The sequence below is a fragment of the Pipistrellus hanaki genome (genome assembly GCF_964339955.1).
Source record: "Pipistrellus hanaki genome assembly, chromosome: 8".
Classification (NCBI taxonomy): domain Eukaryota; kingdom Metazoa; phylum Chordata; class Mammalia; order Chiroptera; family Vespertilionidae; genus Pipistrellus; species Pipistrellus hanaki.
Genome location: NC_140510.1, coordinates 48,212,398 through 48,233,428, shown reverse-complemented (window position 1 = coordinate 48,233,428; position 21,031 = coordinate 48,212,398). Strand labels below are relative to the sequence as shown.

General features: G+C 39.8%; 1 long non-coding RNA gene across 1 annotated transcript; it reads left to right on the top strand.

Annotated features, from left to right (window-relative positions):
* Window positions 1-776: 776 nt before the first annotated feature.
* Window positions 777-15,091, top strand: LOC311626307. Its single transcript, XR_014795666.1, has 3 exons — window positions 777-904; window positions 5,489-5,591; window positions 15,000-15,091. It is a non-coding gene; the product is annotated as an uncharacterized lncRNA (long non-coding RNA).
* Window positions 15,092-21,031: the final 5,940 nt, after the last annotated feature.

Here is a 21,031-nt window from a genome sequence, read left to right as displayed (position 1 = left end):
TGTGTGTGTGTGTGTGTGTGTGTGTGTGTGTGTGTGTGTGTGTGTGTAAAAACAAGTGATTTTACTATAAAAATACTAGTAGACTCCCTACTTGAAGGGAGAGAGGTAGAAAGAAGGGCAGCTGTGGAATTTTCATGGATGTTTGCACATGCAGGTGTCTTCCTTTTTCAAGGCAGGTAGCCCTTGGTGTGTCTCAGAACATCCACTGGATTTTACAGACTTTCTCAGTGGGAGTTTTTGAGATGTGAAAGAGAAAGAGACTTACTGACCTTTAAAAAGTGGCTGATCTATCTGTAGTCTCTACTGTCGACTTTGCAGTGGCTTCAATATTTCACTGGAGGTTTTTAATAGGAACGAGGTTCAGGAGCCACACATTTCCTTCTGCTTGACCCTTGGGAATTACCATATTTGACCATGTGGGAGGTATTTTAAATGCTCTTTAGTGTCCCTTTACTACCAGGCAATAAAATAATAGAGCTTGTTTTGAGGAAGGCAAAAAAAAAAAAAAGGTAGCAGTATAGGAACTAGTTGATGTGAAATGAAAGAACCAGTGAAAAATTAATTTTCCTGCAGAGTTGAAATAGACAAATGAGTCTGTGGACTCACCGCCTTTGACAATACACATGTGGCTGGCTTTCATTTTTGAAGGGACAGACGACAGGCAATGTTGGGATAAAGGTTGTTCATGTCCTTCTTGGCTAGGATAAAGTTCCCATATTGGAAAATCCTGAAAAATAAAACTGTTTTCCTTTTAAGGTTACTTTTAGAGTGCTGGTTTCAATGAAATAACATTCGGCTTCCGTGGTGGCCTAGGAGTGAAAATGGGACAGTGAGAAGGAACTGTTCATGACAGGGGCCCCTTGCCCTTCCTGCCACCTGGACAAGGACCCCTTGAGGATTCCAGGTGACCTATCCATTGCTTTTGAATAACTGAAAAAAAATACATCAGAAAAACAAACAAACAACACTTTTAGAAATACCTAGAATTAGGGTTGTGGGAGGTTGTAATCATCCAGGGAGATCTGATCAGAGCTTTGCCCAAAGAACAGAGATGAAGGGAACTAGAAAATTGCAGGAAGGTACAGTTGGCAGTATTTGAAGAGACCAAAATGTAGAGGGAAGGAGTGTGGAAGAGATAACATTAATTTGGGGATTTTGGCTCCCAGGCTCCAGAGAAGTACATCTGACTTCCTTCTGGATGTTTCTTACTTGCCTATCCCACACACAGATCCGTTCAACTCAGTATAACAAAGGTCATATCTATAGTCTCTCCTCCCCCCTCAAACTTGTTTCTCCCACTGTGTCCTGGCAGAGCGATTACCCAGGGAGCAATGTGAATGTTGACCTTGACTTTGCCCTTTTCCCTCTCCCTGACCATTCAATCAATCCCTGACTGTCAGCTCCTCTAGTTCTCTTCTTCATCTTCTCAGACATCACCCTGCCGCCTCTCTCCAGGGCCAATGTGGGTGCACCCCCGCTGGCTTCTTTACTTCTAGGCTTGTTTCAGTCCTACAGATTTCTGGATAGTCCAACACCGAGATTCTACTTGATCTATCACTTTCCTATTGCCCTAGGGCCTAGGAACTTACACATGCTCTAAAGCAGTGTTTCCCAACCTTCTCTCATGATGAGAATCACCTGGTGGAGTTGTTAAAACACAGATTCCTGAATCCCAACTAAGAAGTGCTAAACTAGAATTTTTGGAAACATATAGGTAAAATTGTATACTTAACTAGTGCTCTAAGACAGATTTTATATACAGAGCACTAAGTTAGGTATGCAATTTTACCTATATGTTCTCAAAAATTCTAGTTTAGCACTTCTTAGTTGGGATTCAGGAATCTGTGGTTTAACAACTCCACCAGGTGATTCTCATCATGAGAGAAGGTTGGGAAACACTGCTCTAAAGTCATGATTAAATCTTTTTTTGTTTGTTTGTTTTAATTAAATGTATTGGAGTGACATTAGTTAATAACATTATGCAGGTTTCAAGTTATACAGATAATGCATCATAAAATTGTATGCTTGAAACACAATTAAATCTTTATTTAAAATTCATCTTTATTGTTGAAATTATTACAGATATCCCTCGGTTTTTTCCCCGCATTGACCCCCTCCACCCTGCACCTGCCCCTCCCATCTAGCTGCTAGCTGCATCTCTCCTCGGCTTTCTCATATTTTTGTGTGCCAGCCACACTGAGCTTCATTCATTTTCTCAAATGCCCCCATGCTTTTTCTCATTCTTTCTAGGAGCCCATCCCTGATCCTATGCTTGACAACATCCCCTCCTCAATGTTCCCAGGGTTCTCTTTATTTCCACCACCATATAATACATCCCAACTGGCACCACTACCTGTTCAAGATTTGCCCTGCTTGATAATGCTGGATGGCAGGGAACGTATCTTTCTTGTTCAATTGTATGATTATTGCCTGGCATGCCCAGTTCCAGTCATTGCTCAATAAATATTTATTGGATATTAAAATGGATAAATAAAAGGCAGAAAATAATATTATTCATTGTTTTATTTTGAAATTTTCAGATCATCAAAAAGATTGAGCTGCCCTAGCTGATTTGGCTTAGTGGATAGAGGGTCAGCCTGTGGACTAAAGGGTCTCAGGTTCGATTCTGGTCAAGGGCATGTACCTTTGTTGTGGGAACATCCCCAGTAGAAGGTGTGCAGGAGGCAGCTGATCAATGTTTCTCTCTCATTGATGTTTCTAATTCTCTATCTCTTTTCCTTCCTCTCTGTAAAAAAAAAAAAAAAAAAAAAAAAAAAAAAAAATCAATAAAATATATTTTTTTAAAAAAGATTGAACTGTTTTAGTATGTGTTTATTGGTCATTTGTTTTTGTTACTTGCCATTTCCCATTTTTGCCTTATTTTTTAAAATTAATGTTAAGAACTTTTTATAGCCGAGACCGGTTTGGCTCAATGGATGGAGCGTCGGCTTGGGGGCTGAAGGGTCCCGGGTTCGATTCCAGTCAAGGGCATGTGCCTTGGTTGCGGGCATATCCCCGGTGGGGGGTGTGCAGGAGGCAGCTGATCAATGACTCTCTCTCATCGATGTTTCTGGCTCTCTGTCTCTCTCCCTTCCTATCTGTACAAAATCAATAAAATATATTAAAAAAAAAGAACTTTTTATAAATTAGAGATATTAATTTTTAAATATTTTGCAAATAATTTTTACATTTATTCTTTATTTTTTACTTTTGGTATTTTTTTCTTACAAATAAAGGCTTTAAATTGTTACATACTCAAATTGGTCAACCCTTTGTGTGAGGAATTGAAAGAGCTTTTATATAGGCAAATGTTTACATTAGCAAAGCCAGGATGTATTATAATTAAATATCTGAAAACTAAAGATAAAGTCTTGAAATCAGCAAGAGAAAAACAATGTGTTACCTATAAGGAAAAGGTAATGCAAATGACATTGTATTTCTCATCAATAGAGAATAATAAACTGGCAAAATATTTTTCAAGTGCTGAAATAAAACTATCAATCCAGAATTTTATACTCAGTGAAAATACCTTTAAAAATTAAGGGAAATCAAGATATTCTCAGATGAAGAAGAAATGAATTTGTTTTCAGAAGACCTGCTTTAAAGAATGGCTAAAGAAAGTTCTATAACAGAAAGGAAACAATTTTTAAAAATGGAGCACTAGAGAATCAGGAAGGCAGAAACAATGTAGTAAGTAAAAATATGGTTAAATACAAAGGGCTTTCCTTCTCCTGAGTTTTCTAAATTATGTTTGATGATTAAAACTATAATCATACCAATTTCAAACATTCCAAATATTTAAGCAATCCTATATAATAAAGAGGTACTAGGCAAATTGACCCTCACAAGATGGCTATCTACAACCAGGCCAGCAGGGGGGTTAGTGAGGGATGAACAAACAATTGAACAGCAGGCTGGAAGGGGGAGTAGCTGGGGTGACCAGGCCAGCAGGAGGGGGGCAGCTGGGGCAACCAGGCTGGCAAGGGGGGGAGTAAGAGACAACCAGGCCGGAGGGGGGGCAGTTAGAGGTGACCAGGCTGGCGGGGGGGGGGGAGGAATAAGAGGCAACCAAGCCAGCAGGGAGGGTGCAGTTAGGGGTGATCAGGCTAGTGCACAGAGGCAAGGAGGGGCGATCAAGACAGCAGAGGGGGACAGTTAGGGTTGACCAGGCAGGCAGGCAGATGAGCAATTAGGAGCCAGTGGTCCAGGATTGTGAGAGGGATGTCCAACTGCCAGTTTAAGCCCAATCCCCAGGATTCAGACATCCCCCAAGGTGTCCCGGATTGGAGAGGGTGCAGGCTGGGCTGAGGGGACTCCCCTCTGCACAAATTTTTTGCACTGAGCCTCTAGTTATATTATAAATTGGGGAGGTTAAGAGCATGTAAAGAGAGGTAAAATTTATATACTTCACTGAAACTGTTAAAATCACACCACCAGTAAACTTTGATAAGTTATCTATATTTAAATATAATATTTAGAACAACCACTGAAAACACAATACAGAAAGATATAATCAAGAATATTATAGATAAATAAAAATGGAATCTAAAAATATATTTAAGTAAACCACAGGAAAGCAGAAAAAGGAAAACCAACTGACCAGTAAACAAACACAAGAATAAACAAAAAATAAAGTGGCAGACTTAATCCCAACAGATCAATAATTGCATTAAATATAAATGGTCTAAATATACAAATTAAAAGACTGGCAGAGTAAATATTTTTTAAATATATTTTTATTAATTTCAGAGAGGAGGGGAGAGGGAGAGAGAGATAGAAACATCAATGATGAGAGAGAATCACCAATTATCTGCCTCCTGTAGGCCTCCTACTGGGGACTGAGTCTGCAACCAAAGCATGTGCCCTAACCGGGAATTGAACCATTGACCTCCAGGTTCCTAGACTATGCTCAACCACTAAGCCACATCTGGTTGGGCCAGAGTAAGTTTTTTAAAAAAGACCCAAATATATGTTATCTGCAAAAAAAAAACAAAAAAAAAACAAACAAGTACTTCAAATATGATATTCACATGTTGAAAGTAAAAGGATGGAAAGAAATATATTGGTCATGCATTAATCAAAGGAAAATAAGAGTAGTTATATTAATGTCAAAGCAAAGAATATTACTAGAGATATAGAAGGACATTACATGATAGAAGGTCAGTCTACCAAGAAGACACCATAACGCTCAATGTTTATTCACCAAACAGAAGAGCTGAGGATCAGTTGTGTCTACGATGGAAGAACTTCCATGCTGGAGACACCCTTATGAGACAAGGCTTGAGTCAGTGGGGCTTTGGTGCTCATGAATCTACCCCTTGAGTGTGTCCCTTATGGATTTGAGGAGTTGTAATCTGGATGGTCCCACTGTGACCCCTGGGTACACTGGCTCTTAGATCTTCAGGGAGGTGCTAATTTAGGAAGTGCTAATCTCCAGCAGGAGCTAAGGAGAGATCTGCAAATTCCTCTTCTTTGTTTGGTTTTGGAGGTGCCCAGATGAGGCCCAGCTGTGAAGCAATGCAAGTTGCTGCAGAGCTTTGGGCCTTCTTTTGGATGTTCTGGATCTCACTGACTCACCTGCAGTTTGTTAGGTAAGTTTAAAATTCAAAGGACTAGGCCATTCATATGCAAAAACCTCTGAATTTAGCTTGGAGCAATCAGCAAAGGTTTCATGGGGCGGGATCTCAGGGTGGAGCAAACAGGGATGGCTTCCCGTCAGCCCTGCCCTAAGAGGCCCCTGATTCTAAGTGTCCCTTGGTAATCACTGCAAGCACCTCTGAGAGAAAGCTGGAAAGCTGTCCTCAAGTTTCGTCCACTGCCAGACAATCCAGTTTCTCCCCATATGAGTCTGGGTCCCCACAGTCTTGCCTGGAACTGGAGTTCAGAGCTGTTGGGAGCTTTTGCCTCCCTCCCAATTGAGAAAGCCATTTGCGTACTCAGTTGCCAGCCCTGTCCACATGTACCTCCCTCTCCATACGTGCACCTCTGTACCTCTGCCTTCCGCAGCTCCTATGAAACTCAGTGTGCTTTTCTCTTTCTAGTTGTAGAATTTCCACTCAGCCAGCCTTCCTGTGGTTCTGGATGATGTCCGTTTTGTCTTTTAGTTGTAGTTTTGAAATTGTTGTGCGAGGCAGCAATTTAGGTGTTTACCTTTGCCACCATCTTGGTTTCTCCCCAACAAGATTTTTTGTAGATAGAGACAAGGCTATTCCAAAACTTCTAAAAAGGAAAATTAATTAAAATAGTTAAATCAACTTTGAAAAATATTAATTAGGAAAATAAGAATAATTTTAATAATTATAATATAGTAATTAACTCTGTATGTTATTGGCAAAGGAATAGAAAATGAAACAGAATGGAAAGCTCAGAAATATGTTCAACTGATTTTTAAAGGAGCTGCAAAAGCTATTCAAAGGAGGAAGCACAGCCATTTCAACATATGCAATTGGACATTCACAAGCAAAAAAAAAAAAAAGACGTTGATCTAAGTCTTACACCTTATATAAAAATTAGCTCAAAATAGTCATGGATGCAAATGTGAAAGCTAAAACTTTAAATTTTTTAGAAGAAAAAAAAAAAAAAGAAAACCTTTAGGACTAAGGGCTAAGGGCAAAGAGTTCTTTGACTTAACACCAAAAGAAAAATTAATAAATTGGACTTCAAAAAGAAAAAAACTTCTCTAAGAAAGAGCCTAAGAGAATTAAAAGACAAGTTACAGAGTGGGTAAAAGTATCTGACAATCGCATATTCAGCAAAGGACAAATATTTAGGATATATTTTAAAATTGTCAAAACTCAAACAAACAACAAATATAATTCAAAAATGGGCAAATGCATGAAAAGATATTTTATCAAAATGTCAACTAAGCACATGAAAAGATGTTCATCACCATTAGTTATTAAGGAAATGCAAATGAAAACCAGATGAGAGTTTACTATTATATACACCTACCAAAATGGTTAAAACAAATTTAACAATACCAAATGCTGGTGAAATATGGAGAAACTGGATTACTCATACATTGCTGATGGAACTATAAAATGGGGACAGCCACTCTGGAATATAGCATGACAGTTTCTTAAAATACTGAACATGAAACTACCATGTTACCCAGCAACTGTACTCCTGAGCATTTACCCCAGAAGATGAAGGCTACATCCATATAAGAACTTGTGCATGAATGTTATAGCAGCTTTATTTGAAACTAGAGGTCTGGTGCACAAAATTCATGCATGGGTAGGGTCCCTAAGCCTGGCCAGAGATGAGGGCCAATCTGTGGGGCAACTGGCAGGGTGATTAGGTGGGTCCCCATTGGCACCTGCCTTGGCTGGCCTGGCGCCGCATGCTCACCAGCCCTGCCCCCTGCTGTTGCCACTGGTTGTCTCCCTCTGCGGGGCGACTGATGAGGTGATCAGAGGCCCCCGCCCCCCCCCCCCCCCCCCCCCCCCCCCCCCCCCCGCCAGGTACCCACCTTGGCTGGCCTGGGACCTGAAAATCTGGGGCAGCTTCTGCGTTAAGCGTCTGCCCCCTGATGGTCAGTGCACATCATAGCAACTGGCTGTTCTGTGGTTTATTCGATTTACATTTATTATGGGATAATCAAAAACTGAAACAACCCAGATATCCTTCAGTGGGTGCATGGTTAAACAAACTGTGGTATATATTTATACCAAGGAAAAATCTCCAGAGAATTAAGCAGAGTGAAAAAAGATTATATGATTACATTTATATAACATTCTTGAAATGACAAAATTATAGAAATGTAGAAAACACTAAAGGCTGTCAAGGGTTAAAGGGGGGTACAGGTGGAAGGGAGATTGGTTTCACTATAAAAGGGAGATTGGTTTCACTATCATTAGGGTGATAGAAATGTTTTGTATTATGACTGTCAATATCAAATGTCAATATTCTGGTTGTGCCGGAACCAGTTTGGCTCAGTGGTAGAGCGTCAATCTGTGGACTGAAAGGTCGCGGGTTTGATTCCGGTCAGGGGCATGTTCATTGGTTGCCGGTACATCCCTGGTAGGGGGTGTGCAAGAGGCAGCTGGTCGATGTTTCTCTCTCATCGACGTTTCTAGCTCCCTATCTCTCTCCCTTCCTCTCTGTAAAAAATCAATAAAATATATTTAAAATATATATATATATATATATCTATCTATCTCCTGGTTGTGATATTGAACTAAAGTTTTGCAAAATGTTGCTACTCTTTTACATGGAGCTCTCTGTATTATTTCATATACTAGTAACTCCGTGTGAATCTATAATTATAACATAATTAAAATATAATTTTAAAACATTAAAACCAGATTTTAAAACAGTTTAATACTTTCACAATAATAATACATGAAAAAATAATTTGGGTCATGTTACTAGTAACAGAGCTAAAACAAATTAAGTTTTGATGGTATAAAATTCTTTTTTAAAAAAATATATATTTTATTGATTTTTTACTGAGCTAAACTGGTATTGGCGGTATAAAATTCTTTTGACCCTACATTTTTATTTAACTTACTATTTCTAATGCAATCGATTTTTTAATATATTGGGTTTTTTATTTTGCTTTTTTTGCTTTATTTTTTTTGTTACTGTTGAGAAATTATGTCAGAAAAAATCTAGAGATTTTTAAAATTATAATGCAATACTTGAGAAAGACTCATTTTTTTTTTTTTTTTTTTTTTACAATTGAAATAGCAATTGGCCTCTCTCTCTGTCCCAAGTTAAATCTGTGTTAAAGAATTAGGAAAAAGTATTCATGGCTTGGAAAAGACTAAGTTCAGATAATTGTACTCTTGACCATAATGAACCTTAGCTATTTTACAAAATACTTTGTTCTTGACTACAGGAAACAAAACACAGAAAACCCTGCTATATCACCTATGTGTTGTCATGAATGTGGTTATGCTCGGAGTAAATCACATCCCTTTGTACATCTCAGGACATAATCTTTATTCATCGAGGCCCCAGACGTTGTGACATTGCTAGTTTAAGTTCGATAATTAACAAGAACAAGACTAAGCCCCAACTCTGTTCCACTAGTGCCCCAGTTAGTGAGGCCAGCATAGTGGGCTGTAAGATATGGGCCTTGAGGTCATGGGGTCTGGATTCAACTCCATATCTTTCATTTATAAGTCAGGTGGTATTGGGAAGGTCAACTGGAACTTCCTGAGCTTAGAAATTTTTATTTGTAACAAAAGAAAAATTACATGTTTTACCTAGGATTATGAGAAATAGAGATAAAATATATAAATAGGCCTGCTCATATTCTGAGCTCATTAAGTGACCAGTCTTGCCATCATTGCTATATGGGCTTCGTATATGCTACGCTGTATTCCTACCCTGTTTCCCCAAAAATAAGACAGTGTCTTATATTAATTTTTGCTCCCAAAGATGCGCTAGGTCTTATTTTCAGGGGATGTCTTATTTTTCCACGAAGAAGAATACGGTACACATTTATTGTTAAATGAAAATAAAGGAAATTTATTTCCTGTATACAGTACGGTAGTACGGTAGTTGTCAACACAAACCAGACAAACTGTGAATCCTACAGTATCAAGAATTTACTCATTTATTCAATGACAATCATGTCATCATCTTCTGGAACATCATCATAACAATCCAATTCCTGAATTTCCCAGTGAATTTCTTGTGACTCCATTTCTTTCAGAATCAGTGGACCAAATCTCTCATGTTTAGCCTGGGGGGGGGGGGGCTTATTTTCGGGGGGATGCCTTATATTCCAGTCAGAAGGAAACCTGTAAGCTAGTCTTATTTTTGGAGGATGTCTTATTTTCGGGGAAACACGGTATTTATCTTTGACTTATCTCTCCACTCAGACTGTGAGTGCCTGGAGGGCAGATGTGCCAACACTTCACCTTTGCGACCCTCACTTCCCTCGGGATAATGTCTTGTACTCGTCTTGTACTCAATAGGGGCTAAGTAAAAACAGTAGTTGACTGTAAAGATGATGCTAAGTGGAACAATCAAAGGCAATAGGTCAAGCTGAAGTTCCTTTAACACAGCTGTGCACAAGTTTTAGTGCGTTGAAACGAACCAGGGAGCTCAGTAAAACAAATTTTGTTCTCCACCTCCTACCTGAGAGAATCTGACTCGGCCGCCCTAGCAATCTGCATTTTAGCAGGCTCCCTAAGTAATTATGACGCAGGTGGTCCGTGTGCTGATCACATTTAGAGGAACCATGCTTTGGAAGATGTACCTGTGTCATGCTGAGTGTTAAGTTGTAAAGAGATGCCCATATAATGCATAAAGCGGCAACTGATGATCGTTTAAGTGAAAATTTGGTCTTCAGGGTCATTTCAAAATTCCACTTTATCACAGAGGTGCCAACAGATATTATAAAACTAATCAAAACTTACTTTTTAAAAGTTAATTAACATGTTTTATGCCCTAGGTATCGTAGCCAAAACGATATATGTACATGCTGTCTGTTTGGCTCCAACTTGCCTAGGGAAGAGAAAATAGAAATGGAATAAAATGCCCACCGGGCATTATGCTGCAGATACACTTATCTCGCAGCAAAGCATGAATTTATAAAGATAACTGCAATGCATTATGCATACAGTCCACCCTCATTTGGCCCCCAAACTGGTCTCTTGGTGGGACATTTCCTTTCTCTAGCTGCTGCTATTTAGGACAAAGGCTTGGAACCAGGAACAAAATGATGTACTTTCTAGGAGTGCTACTCTAAAGCACTTCCTTTTAATATTAGAAAGAAGTGATACAAAATTAAACAAATAAGAATTGGAGACAGGAGTTATGTCCTTTTCTCATAGTAGGGACCACTTAAAGACAATAAAATAAAAGTGATTTTGTTCTTCATGAGAACAGGTAATATAGAAAAGAGTTGTTATTGCCTTCTAGTTTTCATCTAAAGACTTCAAAATATTGATTAAGAATAATGCTCATTTTCAGATGGGTAATATGAAAAACTAGAGGAACATTTTCTTGCTCCACTATAAAACTGAAAGTAATGATTTTGATGTCTTCTCCATGTTTACATTACTTACAAAATGACTTCTATTAATATGTGGATTATGCAAAATAAAATATAAAATCAGGGTACTAAGAAATCACAGTTCTGTAGAAGGTATTAGTATATTAAGTTTGTATTCTGGATTTCAGTGATAATTCAGTCATCCTTGACTCTAACATGGGTTCTACGGTGAAATGAACTGACCCTTTCTTAGGCCATCTCAAACATTTCCCATCCCAAGTAAATATATATATTTAAAAATTGGGCTTTGAAAAAAAACAAAAAAATTATGTTCTTAGATCTTGATTTTACTCCAACTCTGCAATAATTACAGTAATTACAAAGATAAAGGGTAAAAGTCACAAAGTGCTGGCTGGGACATTCCAGAGCAGGAGAAAGCTTGGCGCCATTTTTATAGTTATGCCTGTTAAGATTTAATAGACGGAAAGTTTCATTAGTGAGCTGTGCTGCAATTAACTTCAAGGAGGTTCCAGACTACTGTATGTTGCTGTTACTGACAAAAAACTGTTTAGATTTTCCTCTTGAAAGAGTGTATTGGATTTTTAACACTTCAATTATAAAAACTAGTAAGAGGCACAATTTTAAAAAATTTAACATAGAGGAGTGATTTTTTTTCCTTATAGAATATATAGTAAAAACAGACTTTTATTCTTCAGTGGGCATGCCAATTGTGAGTTGTTTTTGGGGTGATTATGTCTTATCACCATCACCATTATTTTAGACAGAATGAAGGTACAAATATCTGTGTACTTAATTTTTTCATCTCTCCTAGATCATAAAATCATGTCCTAGTGAAATTGTGGCATTGCTGGAAACCATTGTTTGCCTAAATCAAATATATTCCTAACTCATGTATTCCACCTTTAATATAAAATGCTTGCTCTCAACTCTGAGAAGTAGGCCAGTGCCAGAGAATAAAGACTAGGGAAGTAGCTGGTCAGATTCCAGTCAGACTTTTGGAGTTTTGAGTCTAGAGCTTAGAGAACAGAGTCCTCCTCACTTGAGGTTAAACTGGTGTTCCCCTTTAAATATGTAAATCATTGAAGGTCATCCAAGGTTATTCTCACTAAAATCACTGCCATGCTCTAGGTTTTGTGTCCAGTATATTTTTCTCTACCTAACAATGTTATTTAATTTCTCTGTCCTATTATGTTACGGCTAAATTGTTATGTTCCTCACTGTTATATTTTCTTGTATCCAACAGCAGACTGCTTTGGCTCTCTTAAATGACTTGAAGGAGACCTGGATTTTATGACTTTTAAATCCTGTCTTGATACTTGTTTTTCCAGTTAAAACCCACCCACCCCCTTTCATTCTACATATGTTCCATTAATAGGCTGCAGATTTTTTAGGTGTGGTAAGCATGTAACCATGATAAGCACTTTCAGAGGCATGTTAACGTTTTCAGACCATAAGGATACAGTTTTCAGACCATAAGGAACAATAGTTTGACAAGCAGTCATAGAGCACCTGAAAGACTAGAGTTTTCATTACATGGAATTATCCCATAGACCAGTATGTTTGCTGCTGTCCACACAGCACAGATGAATCAACTTCTACTTGAGTGTAAAGTCTGGAAGTGGGTGACCTACTATTTTACCTTGTGTCCTGTGGTAGCACACTGTTGCTGAGTTGTAGGTGTTTGGGAGACTGTGGTCTGTCTATTGGACTAATCTTCTCCCTGAACTGGGAGTGTCCCCCAAAGTACCACCTCCCCTTCAGGAGACGCTCCTCTGTGAAGTTCTAGACCCTCCTTATTTTCCTCGTCCTTGAATTCAGCGGACCTAGCCACACCATGTCCCAAAACGTAGCAGGTGTGTGAAGAATGGAAACACGGTCATGGCAGGAAGTGATGCTCAGAGGTTCTGCTATCCCTCAGGAGGTGACAGACCTGGATTCAAACTGTGGCCCAGGGGCCACATCAAGACAGGTCCCCACACCCTTTCACACACCACAGCTTACTTCGATTCCATCTGATGTCTCAGAAAGGTAGATTCTGTTTCTTGGAAAACCTCTTTTGGTTTAGTTCTGAGAAAATCATTAATACTTGGATTAAGGTTGGGTCAGAGTTTAAGAGATCATTATGTTTATTTGGGTTTTATATATTTATGGTTGATTTTAGTCTCTGCTCTTAAACACCAGCAGCAAATTCTTGGGGTGTGTGAAGCATTGCGTCACTTTCTTTATGTCTTCTTGCAACGTGGTGTTCTGACCACGCAGCTAGAAATCAGACAGAATTAAAGTCTCTTTGTCACGGCTGCTTAGGCATTGACCTCAGGTGCGGTATGTTTGCATGATGTTATATATTTTTTAACTTCTCTGTTAATCAACTTGTTTGTTTATCAGTTCTCTCACAGGAGGGTAGTTAGAATTAATTAATCTTTAAAATGCAAGGAGGCTGTGTAACATTATCAGAACCGGTTTGTGCGTGTCAGATGGATAGCTGCACTTTGCATATTTAGCTATCTTTATTGGTCTGCATTCTCATTTGAAGAAACATTTAACTTTTTATAAGCAAGGACAGTATAATATACAATACTACCAAGCCTAATATTCAAGAATGTTTTCATACTGTCTTAGTATTAATTAGGGAGCAGTTCTTGTTTGACATGTTTACTTTTAATTCTTAATAGGTTTCCAAGTGGGGTAATGCAGTAAGTACCCAGAAAAACTAACAATTATCTAGTCTAAAGAGCTTTGGATTTCACTGTAAAATTAAAATTGTGGGGAAATTGTGTTTTCATTCTACTCATATTAACCTTTTCTTATCCATATTAGCTAAAGGTTAACTTGTTCTTGCCATTTTTATGAAGTGAGAAGCAGGAACTTTGTCTTTTTATGAAAGGAAGCACAGGAGTGCCAAGCATTCATTAGAGATTGAAATTAGAAGCAACTGTGAGATTAAGGTAGAAGGTAGCTCATTGTACAAGTCCAATTTGGACTTTTGTAAGTGCTGATATTAGGAAGAGTGAACATGCGTGAAATTTACCTTCGTTCTGTGTGTGATGCCGGTGCATGTTGGGAGACACAGGGCTGTGCTGTGACTTTCTCTAAATGCATCTCCATGGGCGGGCGGGGTGTCACCGCCCCCAGGCACCAGAGCTGGGGGATCTGCCTACAGTGTAGCTCAATGGCCAAGAAAGATTAAGTCCTGAGTTTGTTTGTTTTCTTTTCATTTCCCTCACCCTCTGGATTTACCACTGTGTTACCACCAGGTAGCTAACTCAGTTTCTTTCTCTGCCTCACACATTGAACACTACAGCCGAAGGAAGTGTTATCAATGTCTTCGCCAAGGGCGGAAGGGAGAAGGATTGTTAGGTTTCCAGATCTCCTTTAGAGCAGCTCCCGGAGTGGGAGCGTCTGAAGGGGGAAAAGCAGGAGTGGCTGGCCCTCCAGCAACAGCAAAGCTCCCCATAACGGACCTTCTCCCAGGAACCCGAGGAAAGAAAAATGGGAAATAACTCCTGTTTATTATATTTTAAAAAAGGCAGATTGGAAACATTTTCCACCTCCCTACAGAGAAAAAGAGAACCCCAGTCTTTTAAAAACACTAGACCCCAGTCAGTGGGGTGAACCTTCCTTTAGAATTTATCCCCGTAATTTCTAAATGAGTGAACAGAAATAAAAAAAAAGTATTATGCCACTTTATGCTGAATTAACCTCACTATGTACCGCTACCTCTGGAGACACATCATAAAAACCAAACACTTTTACCACCATGGCAGTATTAAAAAGTATTTCATATTTTACTATTAGGGTGTAAAATTACTAATCAAGGGTGGGAAATGACCAGAAGAAAACATGAGAAAAAGAGTCTCATTGAAACACGCTGAAATGTTACCAAGTCTTCATTGAATGCTTTCACTTGTGTTTCCCCCTCATCTTTTCAGGCCAGCACCTTATAAATAAAAGGCAATCTGTTTAGAATAATAGAAGAGCCCACAGTAAATAACTGTTGCTAATGAACAAATTCTGTTTTGTCCAACAGGGTCATCAAGGCAGAAGAGCTTTTCTGAATGCATCATTGACTTCCATGAAGGCCAAACTTCTTTTCGGTTGTGGACCCCCTTCTAATATGGCAGAATTGCTTCTCAAAAACTAACACCCCAGGATTAAGGGAATGATTATGTTGCTTCTCGAAGGAGGGTGGTGAATTGATGTCTAGTGTTTAGTAAATAGAATTAAAAAATTCAAAAATTACTCTTTGAATTAAAAAAAAATCCCTAAACATGCCATATGTTTGGTAAGCTCTAATCTTCCGGAGAGTATTCCACAGGTCCTGGGACCCTGCAGTGTTTCCCTAGAATGTACAATAAGAACCACCCTTCTCAGCTAGAGCCTATTGCATTTTGAGTTCCATCGTGCTGTGTCTTAACTAGACTGTGAGCTCCTTTAATTCTCCCCTCCTGTCATGGTCCATTTCTTCTACATGGCAAGGAAGCATTGGGTGACTTAGGTGGGAACCCTTTCCTTCTCATGAAAGGCAGTACAGGCTCTGCTGTCAGACTGCATGCATGCACATCTCAATTCTGCAATGCACAATGCCTCAGTTTTCTCATCTGTAAAGTGGGAACAATAATGGTTTCTATCATGCAGGGATTAAAAATTAACATATATGGATTTAGAACAGTGCCTGATACAAAGTAACTAACAAAGGGATGCTATTATTATTATTGGGTGATTATTGCTGTCTTTCAAAGCTTGCCTCCTTCTCTGAGCTTTCCTGGTTCTGCTAGGCAGAATGCATAATCCCAGTAGAGCAATTTGGTTTTTATTAACAGGCATGTTTTTTCCTATTTATTTCCTCACCGGACTGCAATTCCCTTAAGTTAGGGACTGGAGAATGGTGTTTTATTGGTGTATTCCTAATACTAGCACAGTTCCTGGCATTAAGTAGGTATCCAGTGTCATGAATGAATGAATGAATGAATGAATACATGAATGAATTAATATTTTACTTGTTCTCTTCCAATATGCATTCTCTCTCCCTTTCTTTCTTTCTCCCTTCCTTCCTTTCTTTCTCCCTTCCTTCATTTCTTTCTCCCTTCCTTCCTTCCTTCCTTCCTTCCTTCCTTCCTTCCTTCCTTCCTTCCTTCCTTCTCTCTCTCTCTCTCTCTCTCTCTCTCTCTCTCTCTCTCTCTCTCTCTCTTTCTTTCTTTCTTAGCAATAGAGCCTCAAAATTTAGCGTGCATATGTTTGTCCAGCTAATGACCACATTTTCTAGCCTCCCTTTCAGCTAGGTGTGGCCATGTGATTAAGTTCTGGCCAAGGGGATGGAAGTGTGATATTCCATTTATGGATTATGCCCTTAAAGAATTGAGGTATGCCCTCCTTTCTCCCTCTTCCTACCACTGGCTAGAATGGATGTGGAGGTGAGATCTCGATAGCACTTGTCAGCTGAGGATGACAGAGCAACAATCTAACAATTCCTGGGTTCCTAATGATATTGAGCTGCTGTAACAACCCTGGATGGCGTCTATTCAAATTTCTCTGTTTTGCTGTTGTTTATTTGTTTTGCTGGTGGATGGGTCGTTGTTTACCAGCTGAGTCTGTTTACTAATGCACTGCACAGAGAGCTATATTTACTGGATCCCTGCCCCTTAGTAATTTTCTCATGCAGATACAATTGATAAAAATAGATGTGAATTAGATTATCACAGCTTATTAGAATGAGCAAGTGTGTGAATTAAAAATGGCAACAAAAGGCTTTAGTGTAACTATTTTTTAAAAATCATTTAAATCTTATTATTACTCTGTTTCCAGTTGCTGCATGGTTCTCTGACTGGTGTTGGTGGAAGAGGGATGAAAGGTGGGAGAAAACCCGGGGTTACAGGACTGAGGGCACGGAGCAGCACTTATCCCAGGAGGTGTTTCTATTAAAACCTCATTTGGTTGGGCAGGAGGGGCAGATTTTTTGCTGGGGCAACTCTCCTCACCTCAGCACTGTACTTGCTCTGAATAACAAGGTCAACAGGGAGAGAGTAGCTGCCTCTTTTCACCGTTCTATATAACAAAAGCCTAATATGCAAATCCACCAAACAGCGGAAGGACTGGTGGAACAACTCATCGCTATGATGCACACTGACCACTAGGGGACAGATGCTCAATGCACGAGCTTCCCCCAGCCTGCAGGCCCCGACCAGCAGCAGTGGTGGTTCCAGGTCAGCCAAGGCGGGTGCCTTCAATGGCCTGCTGATTGCCCGGTTAGTTGCCCTGGAGATTGGCCCTGATTGCTGACCAGGCCTAGGGACCCAAACCATGCATGAATTTTGTGCACCAGGCCTCCAGTCTCTTATACTTATAATGGACTCCTTTTAGACCTTCTAGGCAAGAGTTACTAAACAGCCAACTGTTTGGGTCTCTGTATCAGGGATGTGGACTTGATGTACGGTTACCAGTTTTCAAGTGCTGACAAAAATTTACCAAGAGATTTACCATGATGATGTTGCAAATGTTTTTATTGTAAAGGAAAACAATTCTGGGGAAAGTTAAAAGGAATAGTAACAGCTTTATGATTATTTGCAGGAAAGTATAGAGAATATAATAAAACACGAATATGCATTTACACATAGATATACTTTTAAAAATTTTTTATTAACATATGCATGTAGGAAACTGTCTAAAGCCTAAGTGTCCAGCCTTGTGTACATTTATTATGTTATTATGTATATAAGGGTACATGATTTTTCATTTTCATGAGAGCTAAACACATCCATTTTACCAGCATGCAAATAAAAAATATGCAACAGTATTTTTAATATCTGGAGCTATAATGGTAAAATGCTGAAATACAAATAATATTTCTCATGAATAACAAACATTTTCTCCAGGGTTTCTATAATTTTACATTTGTAAGTTGGAACTAGGAGGAACTCATATTTTCAGATGCCTAAATATTTCAGCTCAAAGTTTTAACAGACATATATAAGAGGAATAGTACAACTGTGTCCGTAAGTCATGAGAAGCCAGAGTAATTTATCTCAGCCTCCTTGGCAACTGTCTCTTTATCAGTTTCACATACATTCTCTCTCTCTTAATCTTAACCTGTCAAGGCCTCAGTTTACACAACTGTAGATTGGGAATAATAAGCTATATAAAGGATTGTGTTAAGTGTGATAATCTGTAGAAAGATGTTTACATGATGTTTGCATGTAGGGAGACATCAATAAATGGAGTTTTGTTATCATTAATGCCAATATCATCTAATGCCATAGCTTCTGGGTTTGGGAAAGCCACAGAAATAGCTTTATATAATTGTATTGAACTATATGTTTCCCCCACCCCTCTGGGGGATGGCCTAGGCCCGAAATGAAATTGCCAAATTTATGTTCTCGACAGATGAAATGTGGCTCCTCTAGCAAGAGGAGGTAAGAGAGGTACGGTTTACATGCGGGCTTCTGGTTAGGACTGTTTTTAACTGATGAGTTATCATGTTGGAATCGGTGTAACCTGAAGAGAATATTTCCAAATGGTCTTAAAGGAATGTCATGTAGCATTTATTAGAGTCACTGCCACAGGGACGCTTCCCACTTGCTTTGATTTAGTGACATTGCCTCTGGTTAAAAGCCGTAGGTAAGGCCACACACAGTGGCTGGCGATTCGGATAATTAGAAGGAACGGCGGAGGCCTGTCTCTTTACGAGGACGTTAGCAGTGACATGCAATTAAAGCAAACCATGGGGGGAGCCGTGTAGCTGGAAGGATTGGCTGAACTCAGACAATATTTACAGGATTCCCTCTCCCGCAAAGGATTTCTGCTTGCTTATGTTGAATAAATTATTTCAGAGATAACTATACTAGTTTACAAAACAAAAAACAAAAAACAAAAAACAATAAGGGACAATGTAACTCGCTCCATCATTATTTTCCTCATGATTTTCTGTACTCCACCTGCCAGTTGGGAAAGCTCTTTATTCCCTGGCATCCTGATGAGGCATCTGAGCCGTAAGTGGTCATACATTCATTGGGGTGCTGTTTTCTGCTTTAAAGGATGCTTTCACATCCATCACCTAAATCTCTGCAACTGTATGAGGCCAGGGGAGGAGCATTATAATGTCCATTTCAAACGTAAAGAAATGGGAGCTGAGCTGGGAGAAGGGCGTTGCACGGTTCACTTACGGTAGAAGTGGAAGTAAAACCGGAGGCACATGACTCAAGGTGCAGTGCTCTTTCCAACACAGGACTGTCTTCTCAAGCATAAATGTGCACGCGTGCTTTCTGAGCTTTTCAAGAATATGGTTTCCTTTCTTTCCCTGAGACACGGAGGTGGTCAGTACCTTGGAGAATAAACTGAAAGCTCTAGATCTTTTCTTCAGAATAACGCACAGAAGAACACACATGTGAAAACTTGCATCACCATCAGGCCACCTCCTTCTAAATCCGTATGGAAAATGGTTGAGGGTGCCGAAAGCGGTTTGGCTCAGTGGATAGAGCGTCTGCCTGCGGACTGAAAGGTCCTGGGTTCGATTCCGGTCAAGGGCATGTACATTGGTTGCGGGCTCATCCCCAGTAGGGGGTGTGCAGGAGGCAGCTGGTCGATGTTTCTCTCTCATCGATGCTTCTAGCTTTCTATCCCTCCCCTTTCCTCTCTGTAAGAAATCAATAAAATATATTTTTAAAAAAAGAAAAAGAAAAAAAAAAGAAAAATGGTTTAGGATGTGTGGAATATACTAGACTAGGGGCCGCCTGGCATTCTCAGGGAGGAAGAGTGAAGTAGAAGACTCAGTACCATGAAGGTTTACTCAGCCCTTACTCGGCAGTAGGTGTTGCAATGCACTCATCATGTTAGTTCAAATCGCACAACAACCTTCAGTGGTGAGTGCTACTATTGGATCCGTTTTATAGGGAGGACCCTCAGAACACTACCAGGATTTGAAGCCTGATGAACGCTTTTTACCACATGCAGCACGGCCTCCTAAAGCGATAACTATGTGTCAGCGTAGGGCTGTTTCCCCAGCAGCCGGCCCATGCCTGTGTGTGGTGGTGTGGCCAGGAAGTGGGGAAGGGAGTTTATAGAAGCCTCTCAGCAGCAAGGGTTCCTTGGGGAGAGGCTTTTCTTGGGAGTGATGGGTTGGAACTGTTAATGGCAGTAGAAATGTGAAGTGTGAAAACTGTTGAGATACAGGGATAGCAAAGAACAGGGCAGCATCCATTGGGTGGTCTGTTCCTCTTGGGATGTGTGTTAGATGTCCAGCTGTTGCATTAATTTTTATAGATTCCACGCTACATTCTCTTGCTAACTTGGCAAATGATTCATGAAGTTACTGGAGTGGGGTGAGTAATCTGCTCCCAAGCAGAGCTGGGGCTACGGGAAGGGGAAAAAACAAGTCCTACATTTGGGGTTTCCTGAGCCATAAATAACGGCCGTGTTGCCATTCCCAACAATATGCTTCTGTCATTAATTAACTTTTATGGAAAGCTATGGTGTTCATGACTTTGGCCTCTCCCCACTCTTGATCTATGTGGTGTTATGTGGTGTAGACAGCAGTGCTCACAGGTGGGATTTGTCTAATGGGGGAATCTGAGTGAGCTAATATGAAGTGCCTGCTAATATACGGCATGCCGCTGCATTGGGGGAGCAGCGGGGGAGAACAGTGATGATACCCTTCCTGTTCCTGCTGATGGTTTTCCCAGCACCTACACATGAGATCGGAATAGTCAGTTGTTTGGTTAAATTTTAGGAGTGAGCTTTCTCTGGTGATGATGAGAGTCCTGAGTGGCCCCCTAAGATTTGGTGATGTGGTGCTCTATACGAGAGAGAGGGAATAACGAAGGTGGAAGGACCTTCTAGATCAAAAGGCCCCTCCTGTTCATCAGGGCTGAACAGGGAGACCCAAGCCCAGTCTTTGGAGATGGCCCACATCAGTTTAATGATCCTGCTAGAAAATTATTCTTCACCTTTGACCTAAAATCTTTCTGCTTGGTTTCCAGACAGAGGTTTTGTAAACATTAGCACATATCAGACTCATCTTCTAAGGCTAGTTAAAACACAGATTGCTGGGTCCTACCCTCAGAACCCACC